At 38.5% G+C, this 15,265-nt stretch overlaps 1 protein-coding gene and 1 pseudogene across 4 annotated transcripts in view; one reads left to right on the top strand and one right to left on the bottom strand.

Moving 5' to 3' along the window:
• The window catches only part of CSMD3 (CUB and Sushi multiple domains 3), a gene marked incomplete at both ends in the record, with an annotated part of 1,162,760 nt that overhangs the window by 92,901 nt on the left and 1,054,594 nt on the right, over positions 1-15,265 (top strand). The gene's annotated exons all lie outside the window — the stretch shown is intronic.
• Positions 3,813-10,304, bottom strand: LOC308414193 (histone H2B type 2-E-like; annotated as a pseudogene). Its single transcript has 2 exons — positions 10,278-10,304; positions 3,813-4,289 (listed from the first exon to the last, which is right to left on the bottom strand). The product of its transcript is annotated as a histone H2B type 2-E-like (transcript).

Raw genomic sequence — 15,265 nt, 5'->3', positions numbered from 1 at the left:
ATATCCAATAATGGGACTAAGAATTTATTAGTATTTGGATTGTTTCAAACCTATATTATAGGTGATAAACATTGTGCCATATAACACTTTAGGGTAAATTTTTTTAATGTGCTATTATTTTTGTTTCTTCAAAGAAATTCTAAATCACTGAAAGACAATACATTTGTGGTAGTGTGAATGAGAGAGTTCTTTATCTGTGTTTGCTCCGCAGTCAGTCAAGTGCTTGTATAGGATCCAGCATGAACAGCTGTAATAGGAGTGACATTGGTCTGAGACTTCAATTTTTTTCTTTCATTTTTTATTGCATTTTCATTTATTTAAATTTCAAATACTATCCTCTTTCCTAGTTTCCCCTCTCTAAACCCTGTATCACATCCCTCTCCCTCTGCTTCTATAAGGGTGCCCCCATACCGACCCACCCACCCACTCACACCTCAGTGCCCTGGAATTCCCCTACACTGGGGAATCAAACCTTTCCGGAAACAAGGGTCTTTCCTTCCACTGATACCATTCTCAACTACATGTGTGGCTGGAGCCATGGGTCCCCCATGTATACTCTTTGGTTGGTCTTTTAGTCCCTGCAAGCTCTGGTTGCTATTTTTTTTTTCCTATAGAGTCAAAAGAAACTTCAGCTCCTTCAGTCCGTTTTCTCCTCTTTTTCTTTATTTCTTTTTTTGTTTATTAGATATTTTCTTTACTTATATTTCAAATGTTATCTCTCTTTCTTGGTTTCCCCTTTCGGATTACCCCCAATCCATACTGCCTGCCTCTATGAGAGTGTTTCTCCACTCAGCCACCCCATATGGCATTCCCATACACTGGGGTATTCAGCCTTTACAGGGCCTCTCATCTGATTAATGCCTGATAAGGCCATCCTCTGCTACATATGCTGCTAGAGCCATGGGTCCCCCGTGTGGACTCTTTGGTTGGTGGTTTAACCTCTGGGAGCTCTGGATGGTCTGGTTGGTTGATATTGTTGTTCTTCCTATGGGTTGCAAACCCCTTCATCTCCTTCAATCTTTTTCTAACTCCTCAACTGAGGACCCTGTTCTCAGTCCAGTGGTTGGCTGAGAGCATCTGCCTCTGTACTTGTTGTGTCCTGGCAGACCCTCTCAGGAGACAGCTATATCAGGCTCCTGTCAGCATGCACTTCAGCCAAAATATTGTCTGGGCTTGGTGAATGTACACAGGATGGATCCCCAGGTAGAACAGTCTCCGGATGACTTTGTCTTCAGACTCTGCTCCATAGTTTGTCTCTGTGTTTTCTCCTGTAAATATTTTGTTCCCCCTTCTACAAAGGATTAAAACATTTATTCTTTGGTCTCTAATCTTCTTCAGCTACATGTGGTCTGTGGAATGTATCCTGGGTTTTCTGAGCTTGCTGGGGCTATTATCCACTTATCAGTGAGTGCATACCATGTGTATTCTTTTGAGACTGGGTTACCTCACTCAGGATGATATTCTCTAGTTCCACCTATTTGCCTAAGAATCTCATGAAGCCATTGTTTCTAATAGCTGAGTAGTACTCCATTGTGTAAATATACCACAATTTCTGTATCTATACATCTGTTGAAGGACATCTAGGTTTTTACCAACTCTGTCTGTTATAAATAAGGCTGCTATGAACATGGTGGAGCACGTGTCCTTGTTATATGTTGGAGCATCTTTTGGGTATATGCCCAGGAGTGGTATAGCTGGTTCCTCAGGTATTAATAGGTTCAATTTTCTGAGGAAATGCCAGATCGATTTCCACAGTAATTGTACCAGCTGGCAATGTCACCAGCAATGAAGAAATGCTCCTCTTTCTCCAAATCCCCACCTCCATTTGCTGTCACCCGAGGTTTTCAATTTTTGTTTTGTTTTGTTTTTTGTTTTTTTTTTTTTTTTTTTTGTTGAAACTAACTGGTAACATTATTAATGATAACAACAGTGCCTACACACTTGAAAATATACATTGAGGAAACAGGATTTATTCTCTTCATGACTATGTCTGGAACTCATTTTGGATTCACAAAGCTCCTGCAATCATCTGCAGGAACCCTTACCATAAGGCAGAACTGAGAAAGTGATCAGACCATCAAGTATCTTCACCAACAAAATCAGGACCTCAAAGGAAAAGTGCAGAATGCTATACTCTATAAAAGAAAACCAAGTCTTCAGGTAGGGAGACAAGATTGTATAGTGTTGACCATGGGTTGGCCAGGGGACCAATCCGTTTGGTTTCTACTAACTTCACTATTCGCTTCCTAACCTATCCTGCAGAGCCCACTGAGATGTAAATTACAGGAACAATTGTAATTTGGTAGTTCATCTCTGTAGGGAATAGATCCATTAGGAATGGGAATGGTAGTGACAGTAAAAACAGCCCCACCCTCAAAGGTCAATGCTCTCAATTTAACGAAAATCCAAGAACAAAATTGTCAAGTTTAAGGAAACTATTATGGCCAACCCCAGAGTAAACACACACATGTACACAAACATAAACACCTACCTTATGGCCTAGGGTCCAGTGAGTCCAACAGTGGCTGTCTGTCTACTAACAGAAGGTCCAACAATGCAGGAGTTGTTCAGGTCACAAGGCGGGACGTCTCAGCTGGTCTTCAGTGTATGCCGGAATCCTGAAGAAGTGGACGCTAATGCCAGTGAAGGACTTTGTCTCCAGCAAGCCGACAAAGACAAGCGTTTTTTTTTTTTTTTTTTTTTTTGTTTTTTCCTTCCAGGGCCTCAATAGAAGCTGCCAGCAGGTGTAGCCCCCGATGAAAGGTGGTTTTCTCCACCTCAAAAGATCCAGATTAAAAGTGGTTCTTCTCACTTCAAATTACGAAATTAAGAAAAAGGTAAATCTCTCACAGGTGTACCCGGTTGTTTGAGTTGGCAGCCAAGAACACCCACCACAGTAACTATAATATGACTAACGACATATTTGGAAAAGAAATCTTCAAAACATTTCCGTTCCAATGTGTCTCCACATACATCAGACGGACACCCTAGCCTTGATATAAAATTTAATTTAATGAGTAACTCAAATGAAGCAGTAGTATAAAAATTAATTCAATAAGTAATTTTAAAAAGTAGCATCTCCTGTGGGTAAGACATCGGTGGGTATAAAAACTTCAGGCCGGCTGGACCAGCAACAGTGTAAAGAAGAAAGCAAAGGGAACTTCAGACAACTTCTTGTGGAGACCCACCAGGCAGGAAAAAGCTATTTCCTGAGTGTGTGGATTAGACAGTTCGCCTCACGGGCCCAGAGAGAAGAGGGACAATATGCTTGAGGTAAACTGGCGCTGCAGCGGTGAAGACAATGTATTAAATGGAAAACAAACAAACAAAAATAGAACAAAACAATCCATTAACAGGGATTCTGAAGCCTGATAGAGAACCACAACAGACTTCTAAGAAATACGCAGCAACGCGGAACATTCCTGTTTATACATCAGTAAGTTAGAGGGACACTCCCCTAAGGACCCATAACCGCTGGTGTCCTGGACAGAGCGGTTTCAGTTGTGGAAGGCATTCATTGACACAGACTGAGCTGTATCCTGGAGCCCTCTAATCGCCAAGGTAAGGAAACCACCTCACTTTAGGTCGACAAGCAAAAGGCACCCGGACACAACAGGCTAGAGCAAGGAAGCTGGGCCCAGAGACCCACCCCAATTATTATCCTAGTCAAAAAGTACTCCAAGAAACTAAATATGGTTTAACTGCAAACCAGATCCCCACAGGAAAACCCAAAACCACAAAGGCTCAGAACATCTGAAGTTCTAGGGTCTTTTCCAAGACCCTTAAAGTGACTTTGGAATAGGAACTAGAAACTAATTCAAGTGGTCAAAGCTCTCTCCTGATTTGAGCGAGTGACTGCAAGAGCTTTTAAAGACCAAAAGGGCCAGTGAGCACCTTATCCAGAGGGTCCTCTTCTTGACGCTGGTGTACTTGGTGACCACCTTGGTGCCCCCAACCCCGGGTGCTTAGCCATTCTCACGGCAGAGGGAGGAAAACCGTCTGGATCTCCCACGATGTGATTGTAGACCGCTTGTTGTAATGCGCGCCAGGCGAGAAGCTTCGTTGGCAATGTGCTCGAAGATGTCATTGACAAATGAGTTCGTGATGCCCATGGCCTTGGACAAGATGCCGGTGTCCCGATGCTCCTGCTTCAGCACTGTGTACACATAGATGGAGTTGGGGCTGCGCTTGCGCATTTTGCCACCTTTCTTTTGCACCTTGGCGACAGCCTTCTTAGAACCCTTCTTAGGAGCAGGGACAGTTTTGGCCAGTTCAGTCAAGATTGGAAGCTGTTAGTGGAAATTGTCTAGTAAGTAGAAAATAATGTCACCTGAGTTTTTTATCTTAGCCATTTGGACTAGTGTGAGGTGGAATCTTAGGGTAGTTTTGATTTGCATTTCCTTAGTACTAAGGAGGTTGAACATTTATTTAGGTGCTTCTCAGTCATTTCATATTCGTCAGTTGAGAATTCTTTGTTTAACGCTGTACCCCATTTTTTGGGGAGACATAGTGTTATTTGATTCTCTGGAGTCTAACTTTTGAGTTTCTTGTATATATTGGATATTAGCCTTCTATAGGATGGAGGATTGGTAAAGATCTTTTCCCAAACTGTTGGTTGCTGTTTGCCCTAATGACTGTGTCCTTTGCCTTACAGAAGCTTTGCAATTTTATGAGGTCCCATTTGTCGACTCTTTATTTTAGAGTATAAGACATTAGTGTTCTGTTCAGGAGAATTTCTCCCATGCCTATGTGTTCTAAGCTCTTTCTACTTTCTCTACTGTTAACTTCAGTGTATCCGGTTTTATGTGAAAGTTTTTGATCCTCTTGTACTTGAGCTTTGTAAAAGATGATAAGAATAGATTGATTTGCATTTTTCTACATACTGACCTCCAGTTGAACAAGCACCATTTGTTGAAAATGCTGTTTTTTTCCCCCACTGGATGGTTTTTGCTCCTTTGTTAAAGTTCCATTAATTATAGGTGAATGGCTTCATTTCTGGGTCTTCAGTTATATTCTATTGATCTACCTGCCTGTCTCTGTACCAAAGTTCTAGCCAGAGCAATTCAACAACAAATAAAAGTCAGAGGGATACAAATTGGAAAGGAAGAATTCAAAATATCACTATTTGCAGATAATATGTTAGCATAAAAGCAACTCAAAAAAATCATAGCTTTTTTCTACTCAAAGGATAAACCGGCTGAGAAAAAAATTAGAGAGATGATACCCTTCACAATTGTCACAAACAATATAAAATACCTTGGGGTGACTCTAACCAAGGAAGTTAAAGATTTTTATTACAATAATTTCAAGGCTCTGAAGAAAGAAATCGAAGAAGACCTCAGAAGATGGAAAGATCTCCCATGCTCATGAATTGGCAGGATTAATATAGTAAAAATGGTCTTTTTGCCAAAAGCAATCTATAGATTTATTGCAATCCTGATCAAAATTTCAACACAATTCTTCATAGAGTTGGAAATAGAAATTTGCAAATAATTTGGAATAACAAAAAACACAGGAGAGAAAAATCTATTCTCAATAATAAAACCACTTCTAGTTGAATCATGATCCCCAACCTAAAGTTGTATTACAGAACAATATTGAGAAAAACTGTATGGTATCCGTACAAAGACAGGCAAGTAGATCAACTGTTGTGCTTGCCATGGGGTTGCAAACCGCTCAGCTCCGTCGGTCCTTTCCCTATCTCCTTCATTGGGGTCCCCATACTCAGTTCAATAGGCTGTGAGCATCTGCATCTACATTTGTTAGGCTCTGTCAGAGTCCCTCAGGAGACAGCCACATCACGCTCCAATCAGCAAGCATGTCTTAGTTTCTACAAGAGTGGGTTATGCTAAAATGAAGTATGTGGCATCATGATTTGTCTGACTATAATAACAGTGTCTGGGTTTGAAGTCTGTATATGGGATTGATCGCAGGTGGGGTGGTCTCTAGATGGCCTTTCCTTCAGTTTCTGCTCTACACTTTCCCCTATATTTCCTTTGGACAGCAGTAATATTGGGTTAAAAATTGAAGATGCATATGAGAGCCCCTTGCTTTCCTGGCATCTGGGATTTTTGTTGGCTACTCACAAGTCCTCATCCCCCATTGCAACATTCCTCTGTTCACTTTCCTGACCCTCTATATGTCCTCTGCATCTCTTCCCATACCTGATCCTGCTGCCTTTTTACCCCCTCCTCTTTTCCTCCCTAGTCCCTCCCACCTTCTACCTCCTGTGAGTATTTTGTTTCTCTATCTAAGAAGGACTGAAACATTCACACTTTGGTCTTCCTTCTTCTTGAGCTTCATATGGTCTGTGAGTTGCACTGTGGTCCTTCTGAGCTTTTGGTCTAATATCCACCAATCACTGAGTGTGAACCATGTGACCATTCACTGAACCTTACTCTTTGACTTGTGCCTTTGGGTCAGGTCTAAGCTCTCAGCTGCTATTTAGGTTACATGTCTGTCTGCCTCCTTCCATTCTCCCTGCTAATAACTCTTCCTTCTGTAATTGCCTTTGATCGTGATGCCTTCGAGCAATTTAAAAGTAATTAAGACAATATTGAATGGATATTATGTAAAATATTCTCATGAGGTAAGGAAACAGCTCAATGGGAGAGCACTTGCCCGGCATGCATTAATGTGTGGGTTCAATTACCATCACCATAAATATTGTGACCTAAGATAATATTGTTACCCATGCGTCATAATGCCTTCTTTAATTGACATCATAAATTTCATATTTTAATGTCCACTTAAAAATTCCTTTGCATTGAAAATGTCTGTTGTATCCCGTACTGTTTTGTTATTAGTTTTCATTTATTATTAGCTCCATACTTAACTTCAAATTCAAAAGTAGTGCATATTTACAGTTTGACATAGAGGCACAGATACTGTGCAAGCCAAAATAATAATAAAAATATAACTATTAGACTTGTACTGAACTTAAAAGTCACTAGATGTTGTGTTTTCATTAACATGTAATCTGCAGTTAGGTAGTGTGTTACATATGGTTTGAGAAATTTAACTTTTCCATGAGTGTTTTTTTTTTCAGATTTAAAATGAACATCTACTACTAATAAGTAAATTACTATAGTGAAACACCCCTTAAATTTTCGTCATTGAATTATTTTTGCATTAATCTTTGAGTTTGGCACACTTTAGTTTCTAGTCAGACTAGGAAATTTCACAATCGAAGTCTAATATTTAGGCTAATTTCATTTTATTCATCGATGATTGCATACAGTATGGTTTTATCATATGCATTCCTAGATACCTACTCTTCTCAAACCCTGCCAGCCTGCTGCCCAATTTTATGCCTTTTTTTATCTTAAAGGCAAAAACAAAAGAGAAAACATACTCAAAACACTAATCCTGGTTTATGTTGGACATCTTCATGTGAACAAAGAGGCCAGCCTTGGAGTGTGACTGATATACAGATAGAGTAGCTAGATTGAAGAAAACAGAATCTCTTCTGTCCAGCAACTATTACTTCTGAATAGCTTTTTGGCTGGAACTAGCCCATGTGTCAAAAATGCTCTTATTCCTGCTAAGATCTTTGTTTGGTCTTCAAATGTTCAGGTCTTCTACATGTTGTCACATAAATGTTCATAGTTTACTCTAAGTAACATGGCCTACCCATTACATGGTATATAACTTTAAGCCAGGATTCTTCTAGTTTCCTGACATGTGGACATTCAAAATCATCTATGTAAACAAGCACGTGACTGGCAATATGTTTTCATGAATAAGCAATCGTTGTATAAGTATTATCGTTTGAAATATTTGATAGAGAACAAATATCCGGACTCAGAAAAGCATGGCTAGGATTGAATAGCTACTTTTCAAGAAGACTCCCTGAGTCTGTCTACTATTTATCTCTGGAGCTCTCAGAGACCGAGCCACCAAGCAAAGAGCACAGAGGCCTGAATGCAGCATGACTGTGATACCCTTTCCCCAACAGGGATAACTTATCTGGCCTCCGTGGAAGAACATATGCCTACCCTGGCAGAGACTGGATGCACCAGGGTCTGGGGATATGCAGGGGAGGCCCCACTCTATCAGAAGAAAAGGAAAAGAGGCATGGAGGGAATGTCGCTGTGTGGGAGAGACCAGGAGTGGGGGCAGCATTTGATATTAATTAATTAACTAATTAATTAATTAATTTTAAAAATTTTTTAAAAATACAAAGTATTAGAGTGGACCACAGCAGGTTCAGAAAGTTCCATTATTTTTGGATGACTTTCCATTGTGTCTGTTATTTTGGGTAAACCAACACCATCAGGGCTCCATAAACCTCCCTCAAAACTGCACCAGAGAGCTGGCTCAGTGTCTAAGACCACTGATCCAAACAACAAGGAGGCACTCCGCAGCATCAACATGACTGTGGCTAGTCATTTGTAACCCTAGCTCCAGGATCTCCAATGTGGCAGGCATGTGCCGCACAGCATACATGCAGACAGGATGTTCTTATGATATAAAATGAAATATAAGGATGATTAAAAAGTAAAGTCAATAGTTGCCTTACCCAACTCTAAAGTCTACATCACTCTATTGCTTTCACCATGTCATATAGGCATCTTATCATTCTGCGCCATTACAAGAATAGGGCAGATACAGTTTAACAAGGGAGAAGCATACAACACAATGCAATGACATTCCTTACAGTATGTAGCTCTGAATTTTACATTTTAGTATTATTAATCTATTTTATCATGCATGTTATGTGCCTAACATATTTCCATATATACATATGCATATGTGAATATATATATATATATATATATATATATATATATATATATATATATATATATTCACACACACATACACATATACATATATTTCTGTACTTGTATGTGTGAAAAACAGCATCCACAGGAGCTTGGGTTATCATAAATGGAAATCTGTTTAGAATGCAATCCCCTCGGATATTTGGATTATAATGACAATCATTCACAACAAACTGTTTAAACATTATTTCTATTATTTTTGTTTTTCCTATCTCTATCCCATTGCATCATCCTATATTTCAGTAAAATTATTGTCCTACCATTTAATTTATTATAGAATGACGAGTGTATACCGCAGATGGCCCCAAACAACTTTCGGTATTTAGAAGTTGCACATTTCTGAATCTCAATTCTGAATATTTTGCCAAACGAACAAATTGGCTGTACTTTCTCCTTCCCACTTTTTCTCTAACTCAGAGATCGTTTAGTAATTTGTAGTTAAGTTTAGAATATTGAATATGAGGCTAATGACTTTCAATCCTTTGCAAGTGTGTAACCTTTAAAATTCAACTTAAATCGTTGCTTGCAGCACTTACTGTGAATTACCGTAAATGGCTGTACCAGAGTCAGAGCCCAGAAAGATAATTTACTGTGAATTACCGTAAATGGCTGTACCAGAGTCAAAGCCCAGAAAGATCATTCTCTGCTTCCACTTACTTTGTGCCACCCATAGGCAGAAGAAGGCTTGTTACCACTTCCCTATCTTTTTTCTGCAACATCAGACTTATAGGAACAGGGACCGCAGTTGCCTGAAACTTCCCAAAGGCTAATCTGTTTCTTACCTACAACATACTCTTGTAGTGTGTGTGTGTGTGTGTGTGTGTGTGAGTGTATTCTAGTAGTTCTAATACTACTCAGATAAAAACACTCTATCTTTTTATAATCTTATCAGATTAATAGTAAGCATCCAAAATGTTTTTATGATTTCCACTTTCATGCTTGCATACTACACAGCACAGCTAGATTCATTACAACCTTATATTGATACTTCACAAGTACGAAAATTGGGACCATTGAGATATCTCAGCTACTAAAGTGCTGGCTCTGAAATCTAGTACGGAGTTTGATTACCAGAAAACTGACCTTTAATATTTTCCTCTAAATGCCACATAAATGCCATGGTAGGTGTGGATGTGATACTGCCCCTCCCACCAACACACACAGAGACACACACACTAATACAAGGCCGACCAATCAAGAAACACAAAAACTGCCAATAATTTTTTTTTGTTTATTCCATTTGCAATGTGAGTAGATGAATTAATGAACACAATTAAAGTATTTAGTGTGCAAAGTACATTAGGGTAAATTGCTGCTCTGTGTGTCAAGCTGGTGCTACAGAGAGGAAGGAGCCTCAGTTGAGGAAATACCTCCATGAGATCCAGCTGTAAAACATTTTCTCAGATTTGACTGGGGGAGAGCCCAGGCCATTGTTGGTGGTGCCATTCCCTGGCCTGCTTGTCCTTTGTTCTATAAGTAGGTTGTGCAAACCGTGTGACGCAAGCTACTAAGCACCATGCCTTCATGGACTGTAACAACTCCTGCCTCCAGGTCCCAGCCCTGTTTGAGTTTCTGTCCTAATTTTCTCCATTGATGAACTACGGTCTGGGAATGTAAGCCAAATGAACTCTTTTCCTCCTCTGCTTTTTAATTATCTTTACTTCACAGCAATAGACAAAATTGCATTAAGCAACCAATTTTAAAGTTAATTATAGCTCTCTATATGTAAACCAGACTACTTAAAATTATAAATCCTTTACCCCAATGTATTTATCATAAGTAATCTGGATATTCTCCATTTTACATCTAATCAAATGTTATAGTTTCTTTGTTCATATTGTCTCTCAGAGATTTCATGAATTGTTCATGTTTGTACTAGAGAAATGACTCAAAGTTTACGAGGACAACTTGTTCCAGAAATTTAATTTTATTTGCCATCTCCCACATTTGGTTGTGTTTGTCTGTACCTCTAACTCTGTGAAATCTAAGGCTTCCTTCTGGCTTCTTTGGGGAAGCTTGGGAATTCCCATATATATAAGACATGCAAACACAAAGAAAAATAAAACTCTGTTAACAAGAACCTCTCATAGCATGGTCTTAGGTAAACTTTTCATGCTTCAGTATGGCTTCTAGCAAAACAGCTCCCTATTCAAGTCTCTGTTCTGAATACATATGTGTCTTGAAAATGTGAGTTTAAAATATTTGGGAAAAGAATTTGCTCTGCATTGATTGTGTACATTTTTTTTTTTTTTTTTACTTTTTTCCCCTCTAAACAATTATTTACATAGTATTACCTTGCATTAGGAAGCCAGAATGTTTGAAAATGATTTAATGTATATATGAGGACTTATATAGGGTACACATGATTATCATGACATCTTAAAAGGTACTTGATTGGCCATGAATAGATTTCATTGGCAGCATTGGGGTTTTGGGTCTATCATCCTGGAACTCATTTTTCATCGTTTTTCAGAAAGGTGACTGAACTTTTTAGCCTTCTTTATGTGTGCCTTTACACTTTAAAGCTAAAAACAAGTGCACTCAGAGTAAATAAATTCCTCCTATTTTTCTACAAATCAATTTATATATATATTTTTTGAATTTCATGTGCTTGATCCTCCAACTCAGGTCAAAATCTTTTTAAAGTATACTGTTGAAATAATTTTACCCTCTGGAAATGAAAGAATTATGTAAAAGAAGCAAAGTCAATGAGGCAGTCTTTTCTTTTGGCCATAGTAAATTTTATTTCATGGCATTCTCTATAGGAAAATATCTATATATTAATTTCATTAATTAGACTATGTTCATTAAAACAACATCAGTGTCTGTGTTCAAAATTTTATAGTGATACCAAAGTACCATTTGCTAGAAAGGAAATGCCATGTAAGAAACTCAGGAGATAAGAGGAAGGTTTAAAAATCATTATGTTTAATCTTCACACACCAAGAAAACTTTGACTATTTCCATGTTACGTTTTGTTTCATATGTACTTTATTCTCATTGTAATTAGTAAGAATTCAATGCATACTATCAATCCTTTAAAAACATCAAGTACTGACAAATTATATTCATATAGTTTTATGCAAAAACCCATTTAAAATCTGTATATTTGTCTCTGTTTTTAAAAATAAAGTTGCTTAATTTTTAAAAAAGAGGAAAGTGTCAATGAAAAGCTTAAAATAGTAAAGTAGAAAGTCATTAAGACAAGGAGAAAATAGATAAAGCAATCTTTGAAAGATATACTATAGGTAATGATCTTTCCAATAGAATAACCAAACACTCTTGAAATATTATTTATAGGACAAGTCATTAAGTGGCCCAGGGAAAATGTCCTTCTTACTAAGTATGCAACACTGATGATCTTATGTAAATTATGAGGTCCCTTTAACAAGACACCTGTAAGGTCATTATAAACAACAGGCAAAAATGAAAAGAAAATTGCTGAGAATAAAGTGAAAGTTGTTTTGAATAAACTCACTTTGAATAAAATAATGCCAGATTTCAAACAAATCTAAAAATGTCTTGATGCAGAGGACTGGCCTAAATCAGGCGCATGGGGAAAAAGAATGTGAGGTTAACAAATTTGAAGCAATTGAATAATTTAGTGTTTCAGTGTTGTGTATAATTATTCCTCTTTATAGTCACAGGGATATAAACAGCTCAACTACAAATTGGTCTTGTTAGAAGAGAATTTAGTACAAAAATCTTTTATCCAGTATCCTCCCTACAGCTTCTTGTTCCCCACATTCATATGCAAAAATGTTTCAAAATTATTTGTAGACTACTTTGATTCATATATGCAAGTGTCTCTTTTTCAGGCAACATTTCTTCATTTTCCCTCCACAATCAACACTCGGTTCTACTTTTACACCCAACACCAACTTCTTCCAGAGCTATGATGTCTGATTTGTCTTCCCTTTCCACACCTAGTCTATCAGAATGTGAAACCTTTCAAATTTCCTCATAAGAAAGCCTTCCTACAATCACTGCTATGATTAGAAGTCCAGTTGTGGCAGCAGCACACACCTTATTTCTACCATTGGGGGAGAGAGGCAAGCATATCTGAATTCAGGACCAGCCTGGTCTACAAAGTCAGTTTCAGCACAGTCAGGGCTAAACACTCTCTCTCAAAAACAAAACAAAACAAAACAAAACCCAAAAAACAAAACAAACAAACAAAAACCCAACAAACAAGAAACCCAAAAACAAAAACAAAACAAAAAAGAAAGTTGTCTTTGTACATATGCATAATTCTGTTTCTTTTTGATGAGTAACATTGCCTTTGATGTCAATAAAGTCCACTCAGATAGGGCACCAACCACGGGAATGGAATGGATTCCACTCAAGACCAACCTAGAGAACCAGTGAATTTATAAGGATTACTCGCTCGTGTAAGGGTAAGGGGCTGCTCATAAAAGCATAGATTACTCAAAGGCACACGCTGCAACCCAAGGCTCAGCCAGAATACTTCACAACTCTAAAAAGATGCATCCCTAGTAATACCTGACTGACAGCTCAGCTGGGGAAATAATTTCTTCTTAGCAACAGTTGCTACTTAAGCCTTGGGGGCCAGGCCTCATGTTTATTTAAGTTTCTACTTGTGAGCTGTTTATTCACTAAACTTTCAGTGGATATTGTTAACTTTCTTAGTCTTCTTTCAGAAAGGAATCCTTCAAAATGTAGAGAAAACTGTTAAACGCAGATTCCTACCAGCATTTTACCTTCTGATTTTTCCGATTCCAGTCACTAATTTGACTTTTTAAAACACTCTGTCTCATCCTCTATAATATTTGTTTCCTGAAGATGCTAGGTGTTATTTGGTTTGTGAAAGAGTATTTCCAGTTTCTGATTATCTTAACTTGACCTTTCATATAGCTTTTCCAACTTATAAGTCGGCATTAATTCTTAAACCTAGGGTTCATATGATGTGTAATAATACTTCTGAAGATCTGTACACTAATTTCCTATGTGAATTAAACTTTTAAGACTATATGTACAACTCAAAGAGGCCTCTGTATAATGGTAAACAGTAACCAGGAAGCAGTAAGTAGGATACATTTATATTAAATAGAAACATTGTTTCTCAGTAATGAGTTTGAAAGTGGCACACTCATGGGAATTGTAAATAAATTCAACACACAGGAAAATAGGTTTGTGGTTGCTTCAATAATAACATTGAAGCACTGTTTAATCTCTCCAGTTTTGGGCATTTCAGCAAAGGTCATTCTCATTGAGTTCTGCAAGCCTCTCACATCCCAGGTTTTCGGGATCTTCTAGAGCCCCTGACCCCCTAGGCAGCAGTATATTTCCATTCATTTTCCTCACTCTCTAGGCTTCTCTCCTGTCTCCTCCCATACTAGATCCTGACCTCTTTTCCTGATCTGCTCTCCATCTCTTCTCTTACCCAGATACCTCCCTCCCTGTGCCTCCCATGATTATTTGGTTCTCTCTTCTAAGTGGGATTGAAGCATCTTCTTGTTAAACTTCATTAGGTCTGTGATTTGTATCGTGGTCATTCTGTATGTTTTGGCTAAAATGCACGTATCATTGAGTAAATACCATTTGTTTTGAGCCGGGTTTACCTTGCTCAGGACCCCCAGTAAAGATATGGGTACACCCTGTCATCTTCACATTTTTTGACTGGGAATTGTTCCTATTTAAACAAATGCAGGGACACAAATGCAGTGTAGTCTGAAGGAAAGGTCAGCCAGTAACCTGTACAACTTGGGATCCATCTGGCTCACATACACCAGACCCTGTCACTATTACTGATGCCTTGTCGTCTTTGTAGACAAGAGCCTAGCATGGCTGTCCTCTGAGAGGCTCTACCAGCAGCTGACTGAGACAGACACAGATATAGCCAATCATTGCAAGGAGCTTTGGAATCCCTATGAAAAAGTTAGGAAAGTGTACTGGCTGGTTTTGTGTCAACTTGACACAAGCTGGAGTTGTCACAGAGAAAGGAGCCTCAGTTGAAAAAATGCCTCCATGAGATCCAGCTATAAGGCATTTTCTCAACTATTGATTAAGGGAGAGGGCCCAGCCCATTGTGTATGGTGTCATCTCTAGGCCAGTATATCTGGGTTCTATAAGAAAGAAAGATGAACAAGCCATGGAAAGCAAGCCAGTAACATTCCTCCATGGCCTCTGCATCAGCTCCTGCTTCCTGACCTGCTTGAATTCCAGTCCTGACTTCCTCTGGTGATGAACAGAGAAATGGAAGTGTAAGCTGAATAAACCTCTTCCTCCCAAACTAACTTCTTGGTCATGATGTTTGTGCAGGAATAGAAAATTTGACTAAGACAAATTGGTACCAGGAGTGGGGTATTCTTGTGACAACCTGACCATGTTTTGGGGAGGACCGGGGAAAGACTTTAGAACTTTGAGCTAGAAGAACAATTCACATAGTAAGAGCTCTGTGGGATGTTTAGTAGTAGCTTGAAAGATAATGTTGAGTACAGTACAGAAGATAGAGGCCT

The sequence above is a fragment of the Micromys minutus genome (assembly GCF_963924665.1).
Source record: "Micromys minutus genome assembly, chromosome: 33".
Taxonomy (NCBI): Eukaryota; Metazoa; Chordata; class Mammalia; order Rodentia; family Muridae; genus Micromys; species Micromys minutus.
The sequence above is the reverse complement of the archived record's forward strand: the minus strand, read 5'-3'. Positions and strand labels throughout refer to the sequence as shown.